Here is a 14,428-nt window from a genome sequence, read left to right on the forward strand (position 1 = left end):
CTCTTATCTGTTTCTTAATTTCAAATATCTATGCTTCCATGTAAATACTAATAAAACGTATTGGTTCTTCATTTGTTAAATGGATAATTTAAACTGGTTTTACATTTTTCAATATTAACTAAACTTTTTTCTGTTTCTGTTTTGTTTTTTTCCTTTGAAGTATTAGATTTTAAAAGATCTGCTCTTCCAGGTAAGAGGATGTGTTATTTCTTTCAACATTTTCTTAGAACTATACACTTCATGTTACCTTGTAAGGAATCCCCCAAGACTTATTAGTGGAGAAGAAGCCAGAAAACTTACTGCTGAAAGATCAAATACAAATACCTACCGTGTTTCCCCAAAAATAAGACCTAACCAGAAAATAAGCCCTAGCATGAGTTTTCAGGAGGACATGCCCTGAACATAAGCCCTAATTCATCTTTTGGAGCAAAAATTAATATAAGATCTGGTCTTCTTTTCGGGGAAAGACGTATTTAAGTACACACAAATTAGGAAAAAAGAAACTGAAGAAATGATACTTGGTTTGTGGGAATTTTTTATAAGATCCTCCCACTTCAAAAATTCATAAATATCAAAGATTTCATTGCTTTATCATATGATTGCAGTATTATATTGACGGTATCTGGGGTATGGTTTACATTTTTACCTTAAAAAAATAAGATCTTAAAGAAAAATACAAAGAATAAAGAGAAAAGCCACCTAAATCTCCAAATCATCACCAACCAAGTTAACATTTGTAAATCATTCCAAGCATCTTTCTATACAGATACCCACATGCAGATACACACACATAGGTAAAAAGATACCTCGATGTTACGTATGAGAAACTGGCTCTAAGTACTAAAAATGAATCACCCAAGGTCACTCAACTAATCAAGTGGCATAGTTGAGGTGCAGACCCAAACTTCTAACTTTAAATCATCTTTTCCCCACTGTTAATTCTTTTACTTAAATGATGGCCACTCATTCCAGGCTCATTCAGCTATTATTCATTGAGACTAATTCCTACATCTGTCATGGCCTACCGATACACAGAGGGGCACATACACATAATCCCTGATGTCAAGGACAATTGTCTTCGTCCATTCAGGCCACTATGACAACATGCCATAGACTGGGTGGTTTATACAACAAGCATCTATTTCTCACACTTCTGGAGGCCGGGAAGTCCATGATCAAGACTCAGGCAGGTTTGGTGCCTGGTGAGGGCCCACTACCAGGTCGCAGACTGCTGACTTCTCACTGTAACCTCTCTTGGTGGGAGGGAGAAGGCAGCTCTCTGACGTCTCTTTCCTGAGGGCACTAATCCCCTTCATGAGGGCTCCACCCTCATGACCTCATGACCTCCTAAAGTCCCCACCTCCTAATACCATCACACCGGGGATTAGGTCTCAGCATATGAATTCTGATGGGATTCAAACATTCTATCTATAGCACTACCCTTGGCTCCTTGCCTTTACCTCAAGCAGATGCAAATTAGCCTACTGGCAAGAAATAATTCATCCATACCTTTCCTACTTTTGCGTGCCAGTGCTCCAGTTACCCAGGCCTAGCCAAAGCCCTAGGCACAGCCCACAAAGGCTGTTGCTGACTCAGTTCTTTCCCAGGCCAGCACAACCAGCCTGAGGTCTTCTATCCCAGGAATTTGAGGTGTCTATGTGATGGGTGGGGTAGGTGGCAATACAGCAGGGCTCCGGGGCTCTGCCATTACAGGGTGTGCCCACTTCCTAAGGAAGTGTTCAGGCTAACAACAGGATCTCTGAGGGGCTAGGTCCTGGAGGACCGGCAGTGCGGGCACGGAGCTAGTTTGGGGACAGTAGCAAAGCGGAGGGCTGCAGAGGGACCTACGTATCATACTACACTGAAGAATAAATGCTGGGTCGATGCCTTCAGTTAAATATTAGACATCTTTAGGTTTTAGTGGGATTTTTAGTTAAAAACATCGGGATTGGAAAGCATTTTCCAAGACCCTCCTACAAAATGAGGGGTGAGTGATTCACATATACTTAGAGCAATTGAAATAAATCATTGTTTAGTGGGAAACTACTAAAGCCAAGAAATTATATACTGTTAGTGGAAGGACACTAGAATTTCTGTGAAGAGAGTCACAAAATCTGAATAAGACGGCAAAAAAAGTGTGAAACAAAGCGACAGGGGGTTTCATTTATTTAGTCTGCGGTCATCTCTACGTGGTAAGAAAGTGCGAAAGCCATGGCCTAGAACCTGTGAACCAGGATGCAGAGGGAGATCTGCCCATGGAATGTTCCAGTACATGGACATTTCTGACCTTTGCATACATTTTATCCCAAGTATGTTCTGAAGAGGACTTATACCATGAGATGTTTTGTAGAAAACGATTCTAGAGTCAAGTAATTTGGAAACTGCATAATACATCTCATATCTTGGAAAAGGCCCTGGGAAATGGCGCTGTTGTTTCCAAAACTAACCTGATCCCAGGACTCGTTCTTCCTGTAATGCATAGAATGCTTTGGCACAACATTTGGGAAATGTTGCTGTTAGATAGTCGCACTTCAAACCCTGCTGTGGGGTCTCTGTCCAGGTGAGGGGGCCGGGATCACTTGTGAACGTGAGAATTCTAATGAGAGAGAAAGAGGCACTGTGGTCTCTGTCCACTTTCCTCAGACCCAAACTTAACCTGTGCCCTCAGAGCTTACCTTTTTGAGAAAGGTAAGAAAAGGGAGAAGGAAAGATAAAACCAAGAAAAGTAAGCCTAAAATAATGACAGTTTTCTCCTAAAAACCTATCCTGGCCAGTCTATATGTCTACGCCAAGGCCAGCTCACAACAAAGGGTCTTTTCTCAGCAGATAGTGGCCTGGACCTTGCTCCCCACACCACAGTACCAGCCCCGTTGCATTGTGACTTGCCAGTGTCCTTGACCTTGGCCCATCCAAGGAAATGGTAACTTGGGGTACCATTAAGAAAACATTGGTCAATGTATCCAGGAATCCCTGAATCTTATCCTTGATCCGCCCCATGCCATCCCTGCAGGCGGTATAAGCTCCTGTGTACCCACCCTCACCCACACACACACACCCTGAAACACCAGGGTGAGGGAATGGTCATTATTTACTGGAACTTTCATTTTAAAGCTGCACTGCAGAATGCTAGTGCCCTGACGAGTTCCCCACAGACTCAGGTTCCCACAGGAGTCTAGTCTGAGAAGCAGACCTAAAGGCCTCTGTCTACTTCTGTCTGGGAGCCTGAATCCAAATTGTGAATTTTGCCTCTGTAATGCAAAGAAAGGCCAGAGCACCTCTGCTAGTGAGAAGAACCAAAAGATAAGGAAAAAGCAAGTTTGAGCCAGTGACTGCCAAGGGGCTCCCCTCCACCGTCTGTCCAGTGCTGGTGGGAGAACGTGAGGAGGGAACACAGGCAGAGGATGCTCCTAGCAGAGCTGCCTCCAGACTCATCTCACTCACCAGGGAGAAGAGAGACGAGCAGAGAATCCCTGGCGTTTATCTTGGAGGGGGCCATCTGGGCAGGCTGCTACTCTGGCTCAGGGGGGCTTGATCCACCCATCCTGCAGCAGCCAACCTCCTTTGGGAGTGAAATAAAGAGAGATAAAAGGATAAACACACGTGGGAGGACAGCTTTTCCTCCACCAGAGACCAACAACACCTTTCTTGTAAGTAGAGTTTGAATTCCTTTTTCCCTCAATTTATTTTATTTGCTTGTATCCTTACTACCTTTCAGTTCCTTTGCACACTGTATTAGTTATCTATTGCTGTGTAACAAATGACCCCAAAACTTAGTGGTTTAAAGCAGCAAACATTTATCTTACAGTTTCTGGGTCAGGAATCCAGCCATGGCTCCAGTCACTCACAAGGCGGCAATCAAGCTATGGGCTAGGCTTCCAGTCACCTTATAGCGAGACTCAAGGTGGCTTCACTGCCAAGCTCCTCAGTGATTGTTGGCAGGATTCACTTTCTCTAGGACTGTTAGACCTCGCTTCCTTGCTGGCCGTTGGCCAGAGGCTGCCCACATGGGCCTCACCATAGGGCAGCTCACAACATGGCAGCTGGCTTCATCCTAGCAGGCCAGTGAGAGAGCAAGAGAAGAGAGGGAGCAAGACAGAAGTCCCAGTCTTGTATTTTAATCTCAGAAATGATGCTTCACCATTTTCACCATATCATCTTAGTTCAAAGCAAGTCACTAGGTTCAGCTCACTCTCAAGAGGAGATGATAGCAAAAGTCCCATGATGATTAATTTTATGTGTCAACTTGACTGGGCCATGGGGTGCCCCGATATTTCGCCACCCATTATTCTGGGTGTTTCTGTGAGTGTATTTTTGGATCAGACTACATTTAAATCAATAGACTGAGTAAAGCAAGATTCTCCTTCTTAATATAGGTGGGCCTCCTCCAGTCCATTGAAGAGCTAAATAGTACAAAAAACCCGACCTTCCTCCAAGTAAGAGTGAACTCTTGCTGCCTACTAGCCTTCAAAGTAGGATATTGGCTTTTTTCTGCATTTGGACTCAGACTGAAACATTGGCTCTTCCTGGACCTCAAGTCTGCCAGACTTTGAAGTGGAGCTATACTATTGGCTCTCCTGATTCACAGGCCTTCAAACTCAAACTGGCACAATATTGGCTCTTCTAGGCCTCCAGCTTGCTGACTCACCCTGCAGGGCTTGGGACTTGCCAGCCTCTATAATCTTATGAGACAATTACTTACAATAAACCTTTCTATGGTTATATAGATAGATGATGGAAAGAAGGGAGGAAGGGAGGGATGGAGAGACGGAAGCAGGGAGGAAAACATAGATACATCCTATTAGTCTGTTTCTCTGGAGAATTCTGACGAACACAGGCATGAGTGCCAGGAGGCCCGGATCTCTGGGCGCCATCTTGGAAGGCTGCCTTCCATGTACTATTAGGAATTTTATACCATACTGTCTCCCTACTTAGAGAATTATGATCTAGAGTCTAAGGATTTCACTGTGTATACTTTATGTCCCATTTATCTTGATTTCAATTCCTCCTCTACTGTCATGTGTACCACCATGTCTAGAAAAATTATGCACCACAGACATACATGAAGTCCTTATCAACTGCAATGCCAACTAGAAAGACAGGAACTAATTATGTTTAAGTATTAAATATAAAATAGGCATAAGTTAAAAATATTTTTCTTGAACACACAATGGGATTTATAGATGATGTAATACAGAATTGTACACCTGAAATCTATGTAATTTTACTAACAATTGTCACCCCAATAAATTTAATTAAAAAAATATATATATATTTTTCTTCATCAAACCAAAACAATTTCCCCAATATCCATCTACTATACCAGTACAGTATTCAAAGGAAATTGAGAGGCCTTCATTAAATGATAAACTAGCATTATAACAGAATTTTCTTCCATTGGTGAATCCTGGAAATTATTCCACTATTTGCAGTGGTTGGTGGGAGGGTTGAGTATTGACTCGTTAACTCTAACCTCTTTATGTCAAGGCTGACTGAGACAAATTAATGAAATTAATTTTTAAAATAGTAAATATGTGATTCTCTTTTTTTTTCTTTGTAAAGTTGGTTCATAATTTTCAGTAACAAAGCAGCTTAAATCTCTGGTAACAGTTGATTTACTGTCAATTTACTGAATTTACCTGGTTGCCCATTAACTGATTTGGTTTACAGATTATCCTAACAGGCCCATAAAATGAGATTATCTTCCTTGTAGATGGATTTTTTTCCCAGAGAGCCTTGGTAATGAGGAGGCAGCTGATAAGATCTGGTGATAGATATCTGAGTGGGAGGAGCGGTTTTGATTAAATTAGGAGCATGAAACCTGTAGTGTTTCTCTCCTCCCCCACTAGACCACCAAATCCCAAAGATTGGTTCTACCTGCTGCAGAGGAGCTAGTCAATGCACTAATCAGAAGTACCCAATTACTAACACCACCACTATTCCTGGAACAATATCACAGTTCATTGTAGCACCTTCACCAAATTTAACCTATAAACAAGTTAATCTGTGATGGGTTAATAAGGAATTTACTAGTTTGAGGTCTGCTTGTTTTTTAACTGACCATAAAATACCTGTAGTCAGATGCTCAGAACTTCAATGTACACGTCAATGAACTTTTCCGTATGTAACCACCAACCACATCACGGTGTAGAACATGTCTGCCACCCAGAGGGCTCCTTCATGTTCCTTCTCAGTCAATACCCACATTCCAAAGGTAACCAGTGTTCTGACTTCTATCACCATGGGTTAGTTTTGCCAGTTCGTGAACTTCATATGAATTAAATCATATAGGATGTACTTTTCTGTGTCTAGATTCCTTTGTTCAGCATGGTATCTGGGAGATTCACCCATGCTGTTACATACAGAAATAGTTTGTTACTATCGCTGTACAGTATTTTAATAGATGGACATACTTACATTTCTGTATGTAACCAACAATTGATGGCTATTTGGGTTGTCTTCAGTTTGGATCTATTATGAATAAAACTGCTATGAACGTTGTTGTGGATGACTTTTGATGGACAGACACATGCTCATTTCTCCTAGGTAAATATCTAGGAGTGGAATTTCCAGGTCACCATAGACAGTTTTCTCAAGTGGTTGAACCACTTTATACAAAAACAAGCAGTGTGTGAGAACTCCAGTTATATCACGTCACAGTATGGACGCCCTGGGAAGCAGGCTCTGCAACAGAGAGTAGTGAGCAGCATGTTTATTACAGAGTGCCCTTGGTATGAGCTCCTTGTAGAGCGAGTATTAGGAAGTAAGATTGGACAGAGGGAGAAGTTAAGCTACACTGCAGGGCCAACAAGCTGGGAGTGGGGGTGGAGAGTTAGAATGGCCCCTCAGAATCATTCCACGTTGGGCCAAGTTGACTAGTCCTTTGTGCCTTCCATCTATCAGCCACTGTGACTTTGAATGAGATGCAGCCAAGGCAATCTCTGAAGGATTGGAGACAGAGGCTACAAGCACTCTCAGCAGCTGAGGCAACAATCACTTCATTGAGAGGAGATCCAGGCGATGCCTCACAGTATCTACCAACTCCACACACCCACACGCATACCTAGTGCTGTCAGTGTTTTCCATTTTAGTCATTCTAGTGGGTGTGTAGTGGTATGTCATTGGGGATTTCTCTTTGTATTTCTCTAAAGTCAATAATATTCATGTGCTTATTAGCCATTGGTTATCCTTTTTTCTGAAGTCTTTTGCCCACTGTTTAAATGGGTTGTCTTTTCCTGGTATATTGGTAGGAATGCCTTATATTTTCTAGATATGTATTTTTAAATATACTATCCCAGTCTTCAGTTGGCCTTTTCATACCCTTGTTGGATGGAGTCTTTTCCTAAACAGAAGTCCTTAATTTTAATGAAGTCAATGTACCAATCTTTTATTTCATGGTTAGTTATTTTTGTATTATTTTAAAGAAATGTTTGTTTACTTCAGGGTTGTTCTCAACCTCCAGTCCCTCAACAATATGATGAATTGATCATATATGTAGAATATTTACTTTAATCATACAGGTTTGTTGAACAAATATACAGCTACTATCATGAATTAGTCTTTGCTTCATATTATTAATGAAATATTAAAACATTTAATTGACAAGTTTGGTTCTTGGCCAGTGTTTTCCTAAAGGCATTTCACCAAGCACTAAGTCTTGAATAGGAAAAAGGATTCCATGATCAAGTAAGTTTGAGAAACACCTGGTTAAAGGAGTGTTTAGTATTCTAATGTGCATTATGTAACTTAAAGAGAGGTGGTAGATGCATTCTACCTCCAAATTATTTGCACCACAGAATGGTTTTCTCCTCGGAGCATTTCGCAGGACGAATGCTTCACAGGTCACTAGTTTAGTAAATACATCTAAGACAAAGGTCTGATGTCCAACAAAAATAGAGGCTAAAAAAAAAAACTGAATCTAAGAGTCCATAGTTATATTTTTAAATGTCACTAAAAATAAGGAGGAATAAGCCATTTTTATATATCCATGTATATATCCTTTTTATAGAAGGATACTAGTTAATAAACATGGAAAGATTAATAGAATGAGAAAGTCATCATTTTGCAATTCCCCCACATAAAAGTAAATGTAAGCCAGGTTGCAAAGACCATTGGGTGGAAATGTTATGGGGAAACAGGACATTCCCATGGTCCGAATGCATCATTCCACAAATTACTTCTTAACCACTAGGTGAAAGAGGTACATTTACTGTGGAAAAATCTAGCTGACACCAGCTGAATCAACTGATCAGTTTTAGCACTAAAATAGAGCAAGGCCAGGGTCTCTAAAAAACCGTTAATCAGAGACAAAGGACCAGTAAATCAAGATGAGACAAAGAGAGCAGGCAGAACCAGCCAAAACCAAGATGGCGACAAAAGCCACCAAGTAACATTCAGCCAGTCACATTATACGGTCATTATAACACATGCCCATGGTAAATGACACTCCCACCAGAACCATGACAACTCTGGAGAAGACCATATAAGGATAAAAAAAGGGATGTATCCCCAATTCCCGGAAAAGCCCACCCCTTCTGGAAACTAATAGGAATATCCCTCCCCCTTATTCCCATATGAAAAAGCTTAACTCATAAAAACCACAGCCGCAGGGAGGATGGGGCTGCTTCTCACTCAGAGGCAACCTCTGCTCTGCCTATGGAGTCGATCTTTATTCAATAAACTACTTTCGCTTCATTTCCTGGCCCACGTTTGCATTCTTGCCTGCACAAAGCCAACGATCCGCTTTTCCTGTGATAGTAGCACCACCAATGGGATCAAAATCTGTCATGGACCTCTGCTGTGATGCAATGGGAAGCACTTAATGTGGCATTCTTGCCCAAAACATCTAATCTGAATCAAATCATGGGAAAGCAATCAAACAAATCCACGTCATTCCACATTCTTGTGGAATGCGACATTCTGCAAGAATAGGTCTGGATGCTGCAAAAATGATTGTGTCAAAAGATAAAAACAGTGAGGTGAGGTGGGGTGCTGTTCTACATTTAAGGAGAGTAAAGAAACATTTTGAAGAAAAGAAAAATAACGGACACAATGCCTCAACATTTTTCCTGCTTTCTCGTCCTTCACATGTACAATATGGCTCCACTGGCAAATTTTTCTTGCACACAGAAAGTCTCAAAGACTGGAAAATGGACCCCGCCTCTGTGGGAGTGCAGCAAAATCTATGTGTGGCTCTCTGTAGAAAGAGCCAGTCTTTCCCCTGATCTAGGAATTCGGAACCTCCTTCCACTGCAGGTTGTACCACACTTTTTTCCTGTTCAGAATCACTGAATTAAGTTAGGGATCTTCCTTACATGGGAGTAATACCCATGTTATTTGCTGCTCAAAGAGCTGGACTCCTGATTTTCGGCTGACCAACACAGATTACAGAGAGCCCAGGTTCTGCTGCTCTGTGGCCAAAGCGAGAGCTAATAAGTAATTAGGAAGTTCATCCCGAGACCTGAATGAAAGATTTAGGATAGACCTCAATTGTCCCTTTAAACCAATTCAGTTTCATTGCGCAATTCCTACCCCCCAACCTCTGTCCCTCTCTCCTTTCCTCCTCCCCTCCTTCCTTTCATTCCTTCTTTTTGCTTCATTTGCCCCCAGTATCTTCCATGGCACCATGTGGCAGAAAGTAACCTCACTGGGTGGTCAATCATAAATTCCTAATGGGCAGGTCACAGTGAGTAGTCACACCCCAGGCATAGAACTTCTTTTATAAATAAATAAATAAGGGTTATCTTTGATTGAAGCAATCCCTGTCCATTGTTTCTGTGAACCTAGGTTAACACCCCTTTGAAATGCCTCTTTTTAGACCCCTCCCTCCACTCTCAACAGAGCACCTAATCTGTTATCCAATCCCCGCCTTGCTTTCTGCCACGTTCCTGCAATCTTCCTTACCTTCCCTCCTTACTTTCAAACACATGAAGGAAACTGCAAAACTGTCACTCTCCAGAGCCTTTGAGATCTTGCTTCCCAGGAATTGCTGGTAGTTTGGGCTCAAATAAACTCTTATACAAATTATCTACAGGTTTGGATGCTTCTGTCTACAGGTGGTTGCTCCGATTGTTTATTCCAGCTATGGCTAGGAAAGTCAGCTCACTTCAGCAATGCCCCACATTTTCATTCACCATTCAGGAACAAGTGATTTGTAACTAAAACAAAACAAACAAAACAAAACAAAAAAACGCCTTCACTCGTACCACTACTATTCATTGTATAATTTTTTTTTAAACGGCAAACTTTATCCCCACAAATAGCACGTAGAACAAAACTTATTTCTCAGTATTGATTTTCAACCAGTACTATAGTGATAGTTAATAGTTGTCATAGTGTGTGTTGGGACTCCTCTATTAGAACCTCTGAGAGCTGTCCAGGGCCATGGCCTTGGGCTGGGTGGGAAGGGCAGAAAGAAGCCCAGGGCCCATACACAGGACTGGTGGGATACTGGAACCTGGCTAGGGAACCAGGGCAGATGCTTCTTGGGACTCAAGCAAGAGTCTTTTCAGGGTAAGTCCTGGCAGGAGTCCTCCGTGGGGAAATGTGATGCTAAAAAGTGGAAACCCTAAAATAATGGCTGGCCTTCTCATCCTCACATGAAGGAATTTCAAAGAGTAGCAAAAGAATACAGATTTTCTTGTTTTAGTCCATCTGCACAGTTCCCAACGTTCCTGCAAGATGACTGTGTCTTCTTTTCTTCCTCCTTACAATAAATTGTCAGCCTCAGTACTGAAAACTACATTGCCTGACATACTAGCACGTTAATAGCTTAGAAAAATGTAATTAAAGGTAAAATGTACTAGAACTGAACAATATAAGATAACCTAGTCACTCACTTTTAATTACATTTGGATGGATTCTTTGTTGCCATAGAAACTCTATCTTTGGAAATTTTAGAGGCAGGGATCTCCTCCAAGTTTCAGTTTTGCATCTTAAGGAAATGTCTTGTTCTATTTATGAGTTTAGAAGCTGTGTTGCAACTTTCCATTGGAATAACATGCACACTTAGCTATTGTCAATTGTGCAAAACAGTTCATATAAAAGGCATTGTTTGCTTTTCATTGTTATAAAATGTTACAAATTTTACTGTTACAAAATAGTTACAAACTATTTCTATATGAAACTATTGCTTTATTGTCTGTAGGTTGTTTGATTCATTTAATTTCTATGCTCAGTAAGGCAGCCACTAGCCACCTCCGCATATAACTATGTAAATTTATGTTAATTAAAATTAAATAAAGTTAAAATATAATTCTTCAGTAGCACTACTTGAATCTCAAGTCACACTAGCCACAATTTAAGTTCTCAATAGCCTTAGGTAGTTAGTGGCTATGTATAAGACAGTGTAGATATAGACCATTCCCACCATCGCAGAAAGTCCTATTGAATGCCACTATATTAGAATAACAATTACCTGTATCAGACATATTCCATTTTCTTTGCTCAGAAACAAGAGATTAAGAACACATGCATGGCTAGTTTTATGAGTATGCAACCTGTGTAGTCATAAATGGCTTTGCACTTAAGAAGGATCCCATGGTTGGTTTAATGCTCCGTTGTCACATTTTTTAAATTCTTAATAATTTTAACAAGGGACTCTGCATTTATGCACTGGGCTCCTCAAATTATGTAACCAGTCCTGCACATATAAGATAGAACTCAGATGCTGAGGTCTTTGTTTCTGTTCTCTTGCAATTTGTTTTTTTTTCCACCTCCTTTCCTATAATCTTTAGAAAGTTAGAAAAGACAGTTGGTACATGGGGTAGAATTCAAGTGCCTGGGATCCTTTAGGCCATTTCATCAGAGAACCTCTTCAGGGATTCAGCTTTGAATAATGTCTGTTCTCAGGAGTTCCAGAAGCCTAAAGCTGTGTACTAACACCTCTAACATTCAGAGAAAGTTGTATTCTCTTTTGAACAGGTGTTTTCTAACCTGGATACTGAGTCGCCCACAGTGGAATTCCTTTCTCTTAAACCACCGTGTCAGAGCTCAGGTTTAAGCTTTAGTCTTATTAGTTTTATTCATCATCCATTCATTCCTCTATTCTCATAATCATTCGTTCAAAAATATGAAGCATCTGTTATATACAAGACTCTGTTATAGGTCTGAATAAAAAATTATGTGACACACACCTACTGTTGCCATTTGGTAAATTATGTGCTGCAATTAACCCAACATTAACAACAGATACAGGAGGAAAAATCAAATGCACCCTGAGTATCATCAAAGATTTATTAGCTACTCTGCATGTTTCCATGGTCACATTAAAACAAAAACAAGAAAAATAGGATGACTGTAGCACCAATTCCGACTGATTCATGTATTATGTTATGAAGGAGGAAATTCTCTTCCAACCAAATTTTGGTTAGATTTTTTTTTTTCAAAATATGTACCTACTAGAAAAAAAGAAAAAACAATAGCCCAGATAACAATAGTGTTAATAATAATAATACAGTAAATGCCCAAGTCATTTTTGTTTACATTGGGAATTCATTTTGTGAGATGCTTTTCTGAAAAATTTTATTCTTAATTATGTTTGAGTTAAACTAATATTTGCATTGGTGTTTCATTCTGTGAGCTTGCATGACCTAGGTATGTACCAAATAACAGAGAAAAGAGTGTATGTGATTAAGCTGGCCAATAAAAATTTGCAATGCTACAGAGAGCCATGCTGAGAATTGAAATGTCATTTTTAAAAGTATTTATCTCTCCTTTCAGTATTTTAGCGGCTTGCAGGAAAGCATACCACATAAATTGACTAGGAAATAAAGCAAAGGGAATATAAAGTAGAAAAACTAGCGGGGGAAGGGGAGGTAAACTTATTGTTCACAATGCATGCCAAATGTCATGTAGTTTTGAAAGCTGAGCTCTTCATACTTGATTCTGAATTCCCTGGAAGCCAAAGTCAAGAGGAAAACAAACTATGTGATTTGAAATGTCCTTGAGATAAAGATAACCAGTTCTGGAGATTTGTTCCAGATGTTTCCAGGGATCCCCATAAAGGGCACACTGTATGATGTAGCAAATAATACCTTCAACTACACAGTGGGGACTATTCTGTTGTTAGTCTTATAATCCCTGTCACTCATTTATTTTTTTCAATGCTTAATGTTTATAGAATAATTTTCTGAATTTTCATCAAAGAGGTAGGTTTTAAAATATTCTAGTTGGAGTGTTACAGGAAGATGAGGGGTTTTGTTAGTTTCAGATTTCAGGCACAGTGATGATACCAACTGATAGTAAGCGAACTTTTTAAAAGAGGTGAATGAGGAAAGGACTCTTGTGAGGTGCCTCAGAGTTTAGGGGTTGAGGTTATTTTACAGACGGACCCTTCTCAGATCTCCCATTATAGGGAGAATGGTGTAGGGTGAAAGTGCAGGAATAAAAGAAGACACAAAAGGACAGCGAGGCGGGAAGACACATTAGGGAGCAGAAAGCAGTCCTGAGAAATTAGGCCTGTTGGATTTAGGATCCCACACAGGACACCAAGAACGTCCTGAGGGAAAATGCTAGGCATTCAACAGAAGCAGGGACAGAGGCAGTCCATGGGTTCTCTGGGCATGACACCAGGGCAATATGTGCGGGCTATTAAACCCGTGTGTGTGTAAGTGTGTGTTTGGATTTCACATGTAAATAAGATCACGTGGTGTTTATCTGTCTCTATCTGACTTGTTTCACTTAACATAATGCCCTCAATATCCATCCATATTGTCACAAATGGCAAGATTTCATTCTTTTTATGGCTGAATAATATGCCATTGTGTGTGTGTGTGTGTGTGTGTGTGTGTATATATATATATATATATATCACAGTTTCCTTCTCTATTGATCCATCAATGACAAGCTCATATATTTTTGTCCTCGGGAAATCCCAGTTCCCTGTAGTCCTCTGGCTAGACTTGACCATGAGGTTAGCAAGAGCTCAGCACATGAGCATAGCCAGAACCAAGTGCTCTCGTTCCACAGCAGAAATCAGTGGGTTCTAGCGCACTGGAGTTGGGTAGATGGTGGATTTTCAGTTCAAGAGCTTTTTCCTTATTAACTACAAGGTTGACTTTCTTTAGTACTGGTCTGTAAAGCTATACATTCTAGTGGGAGGTGGAAATAGCATGTATAACAAAAAATAATGGACAGTGAGATAAATCTAATTAGGAAAAGCCAATTATAATCTTACCTCAGAGGACTGAGATACTTAGGGAAATGAATTGAATTTTAAAGTTAATTAGGCAATAATATATTGCACCATTTGTTGAAAGTCTTTTTAAAAATGTATGTGTTCATTACAGACTTACAATAGCCACAAGTTTCCAAGTTTCAAATCCATATACCTGCTTCCATTAAATTGGCCATGAAAATGCTGAAAACTAAAAACTGACAAATTGCCAAAGTCAAGGTGGGATTTCCACTAACTGAATTATCCCTATAATTT

Source organism: Rhinolophus sinicus, linkage group LG04, assembly GCF_036562045.2.
Source record: "Rhinolophus sinicus isolate RSC01 linkage group LG04, ASM3656204v1, whole genome shotgun sequence".
Taxonomy (NCBI): domain Eukaryota; kingdom Metazoa; phylum Chordata; class Mammalia; order Chiroptera; family Rhinolophidae; genus Rhinolophus; species Rhinolophus sinicus.